At 35.0% G+C, this 14,715-nt stretch overlaps 1 long non-coding RNA gene and 1 pseudogene across 1 annotated transcript; one reads left to right on the forward strand and one right to left on the reverse strand.

The window, feature by feature from the left end:
- Positions 1-574: 574 nt before the first annotated feature.
- On the reverse strand, positions 575-12,036 carry LOC112475823. Its single transcript, XR_003044898.1, has 3 exons — positions 11,919-12,036; positions 8,482-8,681; positions 575-3,600 (listed from the first exon to the last, which is right to left on the reverse strand). It is a non-coding gene; the product is annotated as an uncharacterized LOC112475823 (long non-coding RNA).
- Positions 12,037-13,413: 1,377 nt separating this feature from the next.
- LOC112475924 lies at positions 13,414-13,532 on the forward strand (annotated as a pseudogene).
- Positions 13,533-14,715: the final 1,183 nt, after the last annotated feature.

Genomic DNA, 14,715 nt, shown 5'->3' on the forward strand with positions numbered 1-14,715 from the left:
GACGTCCAGGTGGGGCAACTCAAGCTATGCTCTGGATCTATTTGGCTTCTAAATTCACTTTTCTTCATTTTGGACCTCTCACAGACTCCTCTGTCAGTAGCAAGTTTCTTTTCCCTGCCATCCTCAGATTTATTCAAGCAAGCCAATCACATTCCCCTGTGAGACCAGGAGTCCCTCCGCCCCCTCCATACTACAAGCCTGCCTCCCATGGCTCCTGCTTCTTCACTAGGTTGCTAAGTGCAACTCCCCTGTTGCCTTGTGTGGCTTGCTATGCCATTCTCTCACGAGTTATGAGTATATGTGATTAATAAACTGCTGTTGATTCATCTGGTATTAGGTATCATGTGTTCAGCCAATCTCCATAACTCCAGGTGGGAATTCCTATCTCATTATAAAATAGCCAGAAAATTTCGGTGTGGCTGCTTAGAAGTCAGTAACCCTCAATGCTTGATATTTATTACTATTTCAACACGAAAGCGCTGTTTCTGCTCATAATTATCTTCATTTACATTAACTTGACTATACTTGTTCAAGTATTATTGCAAATTGCCAAAGGGAAGAGATACTTAAAAAAGCCATTTCAAAGGTTTTTACTATTCATAGAGGCATTTATATACAAAAACAATACACACAAACAACAAATGTGAAAGAGAAATAGCTCCTTAAAGATAATAAGGATGGATGATCTGTCAGCTAGGTAGGTAATTCTTATTTCCTAGAATGAATTCTTAATCTCTTTAAAATCATAAAAAAAAAAAAAAACACTTGAGCATTTTAATAGAAATGCTTTCTACTCTTCAGAGGAAGCTATAAATTACATCAGGCAAACAGTTTAGTTCTACAAAGTTTGGGATGAGAGATTTTTCTCCTATACACAAGATTGCATTTAATATAGGCACGTATTTTAAAATTAGATATTGTTTGCTCTGAATTTTCTGCTCCTGTGCTATTTACTTATTTCAAATCTGTATGCAAAGTCCTCACATTCACAACTGGATCAGATACAAACCATAGGATATTTTAATTCTGGCATTACCAGGTAGTAGCTTGGCTTCAGCACCATTTTCTTTCCTGCCATAGATAATCTACATTTTTGTCTTTCAGTTCTTCTTTGTACTAAGAGGTTTATATTCTGACTACTTCATCTAAATATTTATGAAGGAAAGAATGATAAGTGGGAAATTTGTGAAGAAATGAACTCAAAATCTTACACTATTTCAAAAGCAAAACATTTACAAAACTGCTTGATTCCACTGAGAAAATCTGCATATATTTAGTACTGTTTTGACATAAATAATTTTGAAATCTTGAGAATATCTGTGCCTTTCCAAATTGAATAAGATTAATAGAAAGTACTTGTACAATTTGAAAGTTATATATTACACAATTCATGAGTTTGATGCTTATGATTTATTCAGCTGATATTTTTAGACTCATTAGTTAAATGTTTCATTTACTAAAGTATTACCTGAGCCATATGGCGTATAAGATAAAATGCAAGAAAGTGATTTAAAAAATATGTCAATAGGAAAAATACTAAAAATAGTATCTGAGATAGTGTTTCTCATTAGGATTGCTAATGGCCTTTGGAGAGAGACAGATTTTTCTTGTCCTGGACAATCCCCTGTATTACAGGACATGTAGTATTCCTGGTCTTTTGTCATTAACTTACAGTAGCGACTCCTGATCATTGGGGCCACCAATAATTCTGTCACCCAGTTACAAATGCATCTGGTTGGTATAACTCCCATTAAAGACGGTTTATTTGTACTTCCCATAAAGTCTATTCTGGACCACATCATCTAGCAGAGTCCTTTTGAGTTCCCAAGCTATTTCTCCATTGTTCCTTTGGTCCACCGAAAAATGACCTTTTCAAGAGTTGAATTTCTATATTGTTTTTTTTCTCTGTTCCTTCTGCTAATACCTATCTTCTAATGACAACATCCAGCAAGGTACCATATTTTCATGGACTTCAGGAAAATTCTTGGCTAATTGGATTTCAATTTAACCTACTGCCCTGATATACTTCCAATTATTCTGACAAATTTTCTTTTTCTTCAGCCTCTTCCCCTCCCTCCAGCACCAGTCAGAAAGACAGAAAGTGCACCAGTTATTTTGACAAAATCCAGAAAAGGATTATTTAAACATGTAATGGAGGATTGAAAGGGGGAATAAAAAGTGGTGGGCGCTAAAATATCAGAGAAACAGTATTTGCAGGAAACTGCTACCAGGAACAAATGGATAAAGTTAGGACTATTAAATTTTGAAAGTTAGATGAAAGCCCCTGAGGAACAGAGACTCAGAACCGGATGATAACGCACTGCCAAAGTAGCACTGTGCGTGTCCAGTAGAGCTCTGGGAGGTTCTCTTAAAAGTTCAGCTAAATCACTAGATAGGGTATAAAACATGTGCTATTAGAGTAGTATGTTAGACATGATATGGTATAGATGTTGAACCAATGGTGATTATATCTTGCTGAGAGGTCAATAGGTAGAAGGCTTATATCCAGAAATCAAGGCGTGATCATAGGATTGCCTTCTATTACCATCACTTTCAGTGACCAATTGAAAACTTTGTATTTCCCATCCTTTTTAGTCTGTGAGGGATTAATGATCCTGGTTTCTCTATGAGGTAGAGGAACCAAATACTTCCATGAACAAATACTATGAGTATTATCAGTTCGTTTTGGGCTCTGAATGCAGATGGATCAGTAGGAAAGGAAAGGCATGACTCTAACTAACGAGTGAACTGCCTGGAATAAAATGAGGTGCTAGAGATATTGCTACATTATGAGACAGGGAAGAATAAATCTGAACTTGGTGACAACAGTCAGCTGGCAGTTGCAGTGACCATGGCCTGACAAAGGTTAAGTAAGCAGGTGGTTAGAACCTTCGGAGATCCATGTCTGCACTCTCTCCTGAACGAGGAAACTAACCAGCCGAAGTGCTAACCCAGCATGAAGGTTACTAGAGAAAGAAGGTTCATATTAGCTACAGCCTTGAGAGTAATAGCTACATCAGGGAATATAGCTCGTTCTACTTTACTTCTGGTGTTACATCATTTTTTTATATTATGTTTAACCATTACCATAAAGCATCCATAACAAATGAGACAGCGTAGGGCTTAGGCAGACTTAAATGAGGCAATGGGTGGACTGAAAAAGTCAATGTGGATGACCTGTCCTATATTTTTGTGGTCCAGCTGAAGCTGCAGAAGACATTTTTCATACACACTCCCAGCATACCACCTCAAGCTCCTGTGTTACTCTGCTTGTCTGATGGAGGGCTTCTACAACACTGCAGGACTTGATCTTTTAGCAGCTGGGATTCAAACTTTGGGACTGGGGCAGCCATCAGTTGATGTTGATTCCTCTGAGAAGATTTCATGGCGCTGGTTATAGTAATGTGGAATCAGTTTTAGCTGGAATCCACTGATAGAGTCTTTGCAGAAGTGGTGTTGACACGATCAAGCAGGGAAACATAAAGAAACCTGTGGTTTATTCCTCTTCCGGAATGCCAATATACCCCTGGGTATTGCTTTTGGAAGAACTGAAGTGATGGTCAGCTGACAATGAAGACATGCATTGGCAGAGTCCCTGTACTAGCAGCAAAAAGTGCATAGAGAAGGGTGAGTTTTGAGAGGCAATATTTCAAAATCAGACTTAAAAAAATATTTTCTTAATTTGTTTCTTAAGAGTCTTATTTTTTAAAATGAAAATAGTTTGTTAATCTATAGTGAATTATTAGCGATGAGAATGCCTTTTAGAACTATTTGTGTTCTCCTAGGAGATAGAATATTGCTTAACCTGCTCAGCTATAACCAAATAATGTAGACTAGGCAGCTTAAACAGTCTTTTCATTGTATCCTCACATGACAGAGAGAAGCTCTGGTGTCTCTACTGCTTCTTTAAGGACACTAATCCCATTGCGTGGCCTCCACATTCATAACTTCACTTAAATCAAATTATTTCCCAAACTTCCCACCTCCAAATACCATCGTTTGTGGTTAGGGTTTCAACATATAAATTTTGGGGGAACATAAACATTCAGTCCCTAACGAATACCATAAAGGCAAAGAAGAAATAATGGTTTGGAGTTTTTACATTATAGAATGCTGACACGACAAATATCACGCCATACACACATAGCTACTTTCCTTGTTCTTTTCACCAACTCACAGATGAGCATAACATTGACTACTAGTAAGACTTCTCATATCAAATTCATGGAGATTTATCTACAAGCAAATTAAATTAAATTAATTCTATTTTGTTTGCTTGTTTGTATAGTGGTAGGTATTTTCTAAACAATTAATTTCATTTCAGAAGAAAGTCTCTTTAGGCTCTGCTTTTAATCAACATATAGGATCCTTTAAATATCATGTTAATGAACACAGCGTTACTAACAGTTTACATTGCAATTCACTGAAGTAGCTGGTGGCAGGGGACATCTTGTGGTCAAAGCAGCAAGTGAATTTCTTTGAATGAAATTAAGAAGAGAAAATGATCATTTTCTATGTAGAGGACAATACAGGAGGGTGAATGTAAGACAAATGTAAGAGTCAGAAGACATGAATAAAAGAAGACAAAATATACCCATTACATATTAAAGTCTCTATCAGAATTGATTCCCACAATCTGAAAGTGAGAAGAAAAACACAATTGCAAAAAAATGATAGATACAAAGCATTTTAATCTAAAATATCCCACATTAAGGTCAATGTAAAATTATTCAAGTACTAGTTTCTAGCATCTGAGTTTTCATTTCTAATCAATCATTGAACCAGATCACTTCTTCTTGTAGTTTCTTCTTTTAAGAAAAAAGAGTCAGAAAAGTTTAGAAGAGATGGAATGATCATAATTCTTAATTTACCACATAGGTTTAAACAGTTGTCATTTGGGGGGTTATATTTGGGGGTTATTTATAGATTCTATCCATTTATATTTATCTGTCTGTATCTTTTGTTTACTTCCGTAATTGCATTGCTGAACCATTTGATTTTTTTTTTGTATATTGTACATATCATAAAACTTCACTCTAGTTATGTAACTCCTTAGTATAAGTGTGTTTCCTACCAAAAGTGATACCATTATTACATGTAAAATGTCTATAAATGGTATCATTTAAATCTCATTCCACATTTAAATATTCCCAAAATTCTCAAAAATTTCCTTTATAGTTTTTTTCTTATAAACCAGGCTTCTGTTAAAATGAAAGCATCACAAGAGGTCGTTTTATTTCTTTAGTCTACATTTTTTCCTTCTCCTTTTTTATGGTTTTTAAACTTTTTTCTACACATTTTATTGTAAAATTTTCAAACATATAGCAATATTAAAAGTATTTTACAGTAAACATTATATTTGCTACTTATATTATATTGTTAACATTCTAATTCATTACATATCTACTCATCATTTCATCTTTATATGTCCTTCATTCCACCATAATTGGCAATGGCCCAAAAGTCTGTAAAAATATGCAGATGGGGCTGATGGTTGGCCAGAGTATGCAGTGCTAAGATGACTGCCTGAAGTTTAATTAATTGTGATGACCCTTGGGTCTCATTTTTTATTAGAATTTCCTGGTTAGTAGGTGGAAAACAGCAACTTCCCACTAAGCTCTATTATTTGCAATGATGGTGATGCCATCTGTAAATTACATAAATTCCATTCTCTGTTTAATCAGATGATCCTACGGGGCTCTTAAGATAACCAAGAAGTCTGGGAAAGGAGTGACATACTCCAGCAATATGACATCTGTCAAAAATAGAGGAGATACTTACTCTTGGAGGTGGAATAAGCAAGAAGGTGCATGTTTACCTTCATCCTGAACCAAAGGGGCTTTGATTGCTGTGCCAAGTTTGCGGGTTGCTACTTCCATGATCCAATGCATAGTGGTATGAAAGGTCAGGAATTGTCACTTTCGTGACATATATTGTAAGGCCAAGAGGGGGCAGTTTCTTGTATTAGAAACTCATGGGCAACTTCTGGCAAAAAACTTAAAGACTAAAGATTCTAAGAACCATGAGACCAAGTCTCTATAACCTCTACAGAGAAGGAGTCTCTGTTTCACTAATGGAAGTGTCTGTTAAATTGAAATTTGTACAGATACTAGCACATTTTGTTGAAGGGAGTCTAATCCAAGATAGTCTAATTTACAAGTAATAGAATAAAAGGTCTTAAGTGAAATTTGTAAATGAGAAATATTTTGCCTCTAGGACCTCCCCCCACCAAATACTAAAAGATGCTTCTCTTGTTTTAATAGTGTGGATGTTGTGAGGTTTAATAACTGTTTCTTGATATAGAGTAACCCTTAGTTTATCACATAGTTTTCAGAAATTTAAATGAGGTGATGAATCTTTGCTGTGTGTAAGGAAATGCCCATCTCTTTTTTTGTGAGCCACTTCATGAGTATTTTTGTGTCCTGAATGAGTATGTCAAATGAATTTCCTCAGAAGAGGATGTAATCACTGCAAGGTTATACCTACACTGTTAAATAGAATTGGACGTGGTGAAGATCTTGCCTGCAAAGATTGCGTGAGCTGTCAAAGCTACTGGGGTACCTCATGATAGCCATGATAAAAATACATGCTATCTATTTATCTGAAAAGATGTTGAAATTGGTATTGAAGAGACTATATTAGCCTCAACTGTAACAGCAAAATATTTACCTGTTACTGATGGATAAGTCAGTAGTTTCAGTAATATTATTTATGGAAATCTCAATGGATGGGATCATGGCTTTAAGTGGGATTATGGTCGTGGTAATCATTATGAGGTGTCATTGATTCTTTCTAAGCATAAACAGGCCAGATTGGATTATAAATGAAAAAGTAGTAGGAATAACAACTCCTTCTCTGAAGGAGAAGGTCTTATATAATGAGTTTCAATCCTGATAGAATTTACATTGAGTTGTATAACAATTTTTGCTGTGGGGGAGGATCCATGGGGGTCTTATTTTGTCAAGTCAATTTGCAATTGCCCAAGACTTATTTTAACTTTAATTTTTTACTCATTGGATAGAGTGCTTATATGTGCTATGAGATATTTTAGGGCATAGGTGCTATGACTATAGGGAATTTAGTCATGGTAATAGTTATAATAGTTAAGGTGAAGCAGGTCTATTTGTTTTCTATTTTATGTTCAGTAATTTACCTAAGATTATAGTGGCAACTTGTTTAAATTTAGTCTGCTTTCCAAGTATAAATAATATTTGAGGCCCTGTTGAGTAAAGGCATGAAGACTTGGCAATTGTGTGTCTCAGCAGATACTAAAGTTACATCAGCATCTGTGAGTTAGCGGTGCAAAAACTAATCTGTGCTTTTATATTTCTTGTACAAATTATTTTAGTAAATCTTGGATTTCCAATTAGGTCAAATTAATTTATTTCTCCCTCCCTCCCTCCCTCTCTTTTTTCTTTCTTCTTCTCTCTTCTTTCTTTCCTTCTTTCTTTCTTTCTTTCTTTCTTTCTTTCTTTCTTTCTTTCTTTCTTTCTTTCTTTCTTTCTTTCTTTCTTTCTTTCTTTCTTTCTTTCTTTCTTTCTTTCTTTCTTTCTTTCTTTCTCTCTATATTACTCTGTTCATATTTATAAGTGTCTTCCTCCGTATAGCCTCAAATTAGTATCATCAACATTAAACACCTCTTCCATGGGAATGATTGAATTAACCCATTGGTTCTACAATAGGAGTGTTATAAATCCTCAATAAATTTTATTTGTGGTGAAAAGGCATAGGTAGCAACAGTAATACAAAGTTATTTTGTAGGATCTTAGTGGGTCATCTGCTTTTAGGAATGTGGACCTTGGTAATCCATTTAGTGACTGTTTTTCTTCCTCAGAAGCAATCATCTGATGGACTCATACATCATACTTAATAGAAGTTTTTTTGTGTGAGTGTTTTGTAGAATGACAGCCCACACCAGCTCAAGACATACAAGCAACCATCACAGATTAAGAGTCTTTCCTCTGAGTCAAGTTTCAGTCATGGCGTATACTAGAATTGAGATGTACAATTTCATCTAAGATATACAGACAGGTCTGGGCTAAGACATGTGATATTCAAGGCCACTCTATGGAGGGATTCAATCCAGTACTCCTATTTCTAAATGTCAGTTATCAAAACTTCTGACTTAGGTGGGAAAAATACCTATAGTAGAAGTTGGGTAGAACTCAGCAAATATAGCACAAAGCAATAGAGCTCAAAGTGCAAGCAAACTAGCAAGAATCTACTCAAAGTACCTGATTTGAGAGGCAGCAGAGTCAGTTAGCAAGCTAAACAAGAGAAGAAGAACCCCCAAATGGCGATGATCATCCATTAGACACCCCACTTACTGTGTCAATTGTTGTAGCCACTATGAATAGATAGGATGGACCCCCATTCAAAATGGGTTCACATGTCAATACCAATGACACCACACACACACACACACACACACACACACACACACACACACACAAGTGGGGTATGAAAAGGTTTATTACTTACATCATGCAGCTTTCTGGAAAGAGCAGGGTGACACACAAGTAGGTCCAAAGATTGAGAGAACAGAGAAAGACTACTGGCTTGGGTTCATATTGTTGTTAGAGTACAGGCCTAGAGTGAGGATTCCCATGTGGGCAGGGGCTTGAGTTAATTGAATTCTCACAAGCACCAAAAGAAGGAGTATCCAAGCTATCTCAGCTTTCCTAGATGTGGAGCAGAAGGAAAAGAGAGAGGTGAGCTTAAAATATATCAGCACTCAAACATCAAAAAATATAGTCAGACTACGACAACTGGAAAATAGATTACTGCTAAAATGTTCTAGGAGGCTCCCACGGTGGCCAATGATTTTTCATTTATTAGCACTTCTAAAGAAACTTAATTTATTCTGATGAGATAATATTGTACTACAGCAAGGGAACCAAATAGATGCATTCTTGTGATATAAGAAAGTAATAAATGCACTGCTGTAATATTCTTAGTCTATTTACATAGCTCATGTTTTCCTCAAAATTAAATCTGCCTTTGTGCATACATATACAGAAAAATACCACATAGAATTTTTATCAATACTATTATTTTTTATTTATTTTTTTATGCCATTTGAAACCTTGGATTAAAATTAATTTAGTTGTTTTCTAATTAATTCACATTTTGCAAGCACTTTTCAGGAGTGTTTAAATGATTTACTTAATATTACCAAATAAGAACTAGAATATAAAATCCTTAATATGTTGCTCTTCTATTACTGTGTCTGGAGAATAACAATTATCTTACACCACTAGGATCATCAATTCTTTCATTTTTTGTGATGAATATGATAAGGTGCATCTACGTATCTATATATCTAATTTGGATTTATAATAGAAAAAGAATTCTACTGTAATACCTTACTGAAAAGATTAATTGTATTAAATATATAAAAAAGATTTTATATTTATATATGATAAATATATAAAGATGAACATCTTTATACTAAACATATTTAGAAGAATTTAACATTTATACATAGATGTAAAACTTACCAGCTCATTTTAATCAGCAATAATGACCATTTTACCTTATAATACATGTGTTCTTGTTCTAAAGTACTCAATATTAAATCAAATTATTCATTCACTTCCTTGAAGCACCATGACATATTGCCTAACTTAATATTAGCCATTTTATTAGTTCAATAAAATAGTTCAATATCTCAACACGTTCAATTAAGAAACAGTTGCATTCATTCACAAAGGTACATTAAGTTTTACTGTGAATTCAAACCCCACTTGATCTTCCAACCACAAAACATAAAAGTAAAATCTGCAGACATATGGTCCATATTTAACATCCATTAAGTGATTCTTCAGCATTCAAACTTGCTGAACAGTTAAATAACCTTTGCATTTTCATGGCTCAGAGTATTTTCATTTTTAAAAAGAGATCAGCTTCCACTTTTAAATTTTGCTTCCCAATATAGTAGTCATTAGCTAGATGTGGTCACTTAAATCTCAATTTCAATTAATAAACTTTTTAAGTAGTCACTGCTTTAGTCACACTAGCCGCATTTCAAAGGCTCGTGAGTGACTAGTAACTACCATATTGGACAGAGCAGAAGAAGACTAGAAATTAAAACATCATTTCACTTGATCTTAGCCAAAAGGCCAAGAAGCAATAAAACATCATTTCAGGAAGTGTTACTGGACATTGATGTTAAAAGTGATGCAAGATATAAAATGGGGGCAATGTGCAAGCAATCACACAGAGTGTTTTAGCTGTAGAATAGGAAAACATTTGCTGGATATTCAGATTTTTAGTTTGTAGATTCAGTAGTTCTTTAATTATGTGTACCCTGTAATTGTTAAAAATATATCCCATATTCTTTGCAGTTTATATTTTTAATGGTATTTTGACATTGCAGACGCATTTTTAAACAGTTGTTTGAATACTTTCTGACATTTTCATATTGCACTTTGGATATTTTATTTATTAATTTACATTCATTAAGAAAATATGAAAATCTGTCAAGAAATAATTCCCAAAGTCCCAGTAAGGAAAATAGTCAAGATTAATTTGTTGGAGCATTGTTTTCTAGAACTTTGTGTCTTTTTCTAGACATAATATAAAAATAACTACCAATTTGTCTCTTACTGAATGCAAAGTTTCAAATATTTTGTTTACACAGCTACATATAAATCCCAGATTACCCCACATTTTCTTAAAAAAAATTATTCTTACCTGTCTTACATAGTTATAGTAACTATGTAAGAACTGAATATATAAAAGTTCAAGGCAGATTTTTTACTTATATTATCAATATAATAATTTTCTATCAAAATTAGATGTTTGTAAATCCTCAATTATGCTGTTACATTTTTCTGATTATAAGATAATAGAATATTAGAAAACAGTAATATTTACACTGAAAAACAGCATTCATAGCCTGATTTTATCTGTTCATGTGTCCTTGGAAGGACCCGTATTTAAAGCAATGGACTTTTCTTTTTAAATCCATTCTGCTTATGAGAGATTAGTTACTGGTTTTAGGATGTGATTTGCTAGATCTCTTTAGTAATGTGCTAAAAGTTAAAAGGAGCAATTTTAACATTATGTTCCCAAAACAAAAGAGATTACTACTTTTATATGAAAGGAAGAAATGTTACAACAGGATTACTATAACCATTAGTGGGAGATAAATTCTAGTTGTGGCTGAATAGGACTTTGAACATTCTTTCACTTTTCACTGATTAACTATTTTGGAGAGATCTGACATGAGATATATGAATTGCAGAGAAAAACACAAAAAGAAGGACTTATACTATGTTTGTGAGGTAATATAAAGATACAGAATTCAAACCAGCATATCTATCAGTATATTTTCTATAAAACTAGCGCTATGTTAGTTTGATTTTCCCTAGAAGCAGTCCCGAAATTAAAACTATGTTATAAGTAGATAGATTTGGGGAAGTGATCAAGGTAGTACAAGGGAGGGAGCAGAAAAAAGAGACAGAGGAAAGAGAAAATAGCCAACGAAAGGTGATTTTATGAGTAGGTTTTGAGATGGGCAATTAAAGATCAATCTTCTTGGAAATACCAGAGAAAGCATGTAGAATGCACCTCAGAATTGTTCTAAAGAAAGGTGAAGAGATAGGAATATTTAACCTATGGCTTTTGTCCCTTGCAAACTGAGTGTTGATTATGAAAGCTTTCAGTCTCAGATATTTCAGTCTCAGATATTCCAGCACTATCCAGCTGGTGACTTTAGCGAGCTCCCATGGTGCCACAAGAAGCCCTCAGTCAGAGAAGCGGAGAGACACACGATGTGGGAAATGATCAGTGTTGGAAAATGTTTACTGCAGCTTCAACTAGACTCAGAGGTGGCTGAAACAATACAAAGCAGTACAACTACATTGATTTTTATAGTCTACCCACTGCAGCATTCAAATCTGCTCATGACTTACATTGAATTCTCTGTGTTATCGAAACTCTGAAGTGATGACTGGCCAGTCTCTAAAAATAATGTGACTTTCGAGAGTAACTCCATAAGCTAGATTCCCTGTGAAGCAACTACACCCAAGGCTGTAGTTAATCTTTTTCTCCTTTCCCAATCAGCTGTAACTCTTACCTTTGGCTAGCATTTCAGCCAGTTAATTTTTGTTACCATATTTGGAAGCAGCTAGAGGTAGGCTGGTGAATTCTCTGAGTTCCAGACTTATTTTTCCTTTCTCCAATATGTAATGACATCAATAGAATCTCATTAACCAGGCAATCCACCTACTAGTAGAGTAAGTGCCTTTCTTACTTGCTGACATATCAGCATTTGGTATTTCCTGAATGCTACATGGGCTATAGATTTGGAGGAGGTGCTGTCCAGCCAAAGCTGTGGCCTGAGGAAAAGGAACACAGGCATGACTAAACCCTTAGAGATCTGTGAGACAATAAGGATAGTAAGCATCTCAGCCTTTTTCTCTACCTGCCCTCTGTTCTGCCACTGAATCCCATAACTAAACTAAGCCAGAAGCCAGAGTGGAAGGGATCCCACAATAGTGTAGTCAGCAGAATTTATTCCACTGGGATAGAGTGAAGGAGAGAGAGAAGAATAGAAAGTGGTTCTAGAGAATATTCATCCCACTGCCTAAGTTGGTTGTTCTTCCAGCTCAGCAGTTTCACTTACTTTATACAATCAAAATATTTCTGGGGCAATTAGCCAGTCATTTCCTAGTTCAGCAGCAACAACAAAAAAACAAAAACATGATACTTATTGCATTCATCCGAACTCAATTAAGAGATAGAAACACCCCAATAATTTGAACAGAAGTTTAATATAAATAATTTTTAATATAATAGGGGATTAAAATAATGAGAGAATATGGTAGTGAGAAATAAAGTGAACTCTGAAGAATATAGGAACAGCAGATATAAAGAATGGCTACCACTACAAGGAAAAGCCTCATTTCTGGGGATGAGATTCAGACCTTTTGGAGAAGGCACATTTGTAACTCTGAGATGACAAAGAAGTTCCTATGGTGCCATGCCAATAAAAAGTGGTGAATTTTTACCCTCTAGAACTTGCCAGAATTCTGCCCTCAAGGGCGCCAAGGAAAACTGCCCACGAGTGGTTTCTCTGGAGGCATTCTGCCATAAAAGTAAACAAATTGAGGTTCCAGGGGAGTGGCTGGCTTCTAGGTTCTGTTGGATGCCAGCCAATGCAAAAGCTAAGCACTAGAGAAGCTTCAAGTACTGGAGAAGCTGGCTGGCAGTGCTCTGCTACAAAACTGCCCAAACCAGGGTGCCATTGGTAACAGCTGGTCACTAGGTGTGGCCGGCCACAATGCACTGCCGGAACCAGGTACTGGAGAAGCTGTAGCTACTGAGGAGCCAAGAGGAAGCCGTGCATGCTACAGAGACTTGCCAAGTGAGCACACCAGAACCAGGAAGCAAAATTTTGCCCTTCTGGTCTATGGCCATGCTACCCTGAACAAGCCTAATCTCATCTGATCTCAGAAGCTAAGCAGGGTCAGGCCTGATTAGTACTTGGATGGGAAACCACCTAGAAATACCAGGTGCTGTAGGTGCAAAAAAAAAAAAAAAAAATGTTTTTCTAGGCTTCCATAATCAGCTCCATTGTTGGCTAGCAAAGAAAACATATTGAAAAGACCCAATCTGTTTTAACAGAGCAGGCAAAGAGTAATTTGGAGCTTAGAAACAGTAAATTGATAAGCAACACACTTATCCATATCCATTAAATTAGGTATTTTAATCTATTTTTGAATTAACATAGCATAGGTCATCTATATGATTCTTCCTAAAAACTAAAACTTTTTAATGTATTGTAAAAGTCATGACTAGTTTTATTCATCTAAAATGAGAGAAAAAAAAAACTTACCAGAAATGAAATGGAATATCTTTTCTCAAATAGGACAATGGTAGTATTTAATTTTAAGATGTATTAATAAGTTCCATCTAAAGATATACTCCTACTGATTTTTAAAAATTGAACAAGTGAAGGCAATTTTTTATATAACTTCAAGAACTTCATCTCCTTAACCATTACATTCTTAGTCCTTGACAGAAGTTTTGCATTTGAAGAGATTGATGTATTTTGACACCCTTCAAATATTTTAAGGTGTTTCCTAAATATAATGTGGTAAAGGGTACTTGTCACAATTATTCCTGAGTTAAATCAAGAACACTGGCTCTCCTCCAAATCAGATTCTATTACCAACGGCCACTAAGTCCAATTTTAGCAAATCCGAATGGTCTCTATGGGCATGATCACTAACAAACAATCTTCATAAGGGCAGAAAGTACTGACAAACATTTCTATGGGAGGGATGTTAGGGTTTTTGTTTATATATGTATATACATATATATGCATATATACATGTATGTATATATATTATTTACTATAAAAGATAGTAAGTTCAAAGTTCATATACAGTGGTGTTGAAATTTATGACCAATTCTTTAAGTGCATTTGAGCTTTTAATTCACTGCATGTTTTAATATGAGACACATACCAAACACAATATTATTTTATATTCACTAAAAACATTTGCCAATTCTACTGTATCCTCAGAAATTTTACTGCGGACATTTAAATTTTCCATTAAAATCTACCTCCTTATGAAATGAACAGTTAGTGGCTCACAGACTTTGACATCACAATTTATTGCATGCCTCAGAAGGTGCAGAATTATTTTCAATAAATAGAAATTAACAGAATAATGATATTAACATTCATCTTTGCAGACATTT

The sequence above is a fragment of the Pteropus alecto genome, unplaced genomic scaffold (assembly GCF_000325575.1).
Source record: "Pteropus alecto unplaced genomic scaffold, ASM32557v1 scaffold152, whole genome shotgun sequence".
NCBI lineage: Eukaryota > Metazoa > Chordata > Mammalia > Chiroptera > Pteropodidae > Pteropus > Pteropus alecto.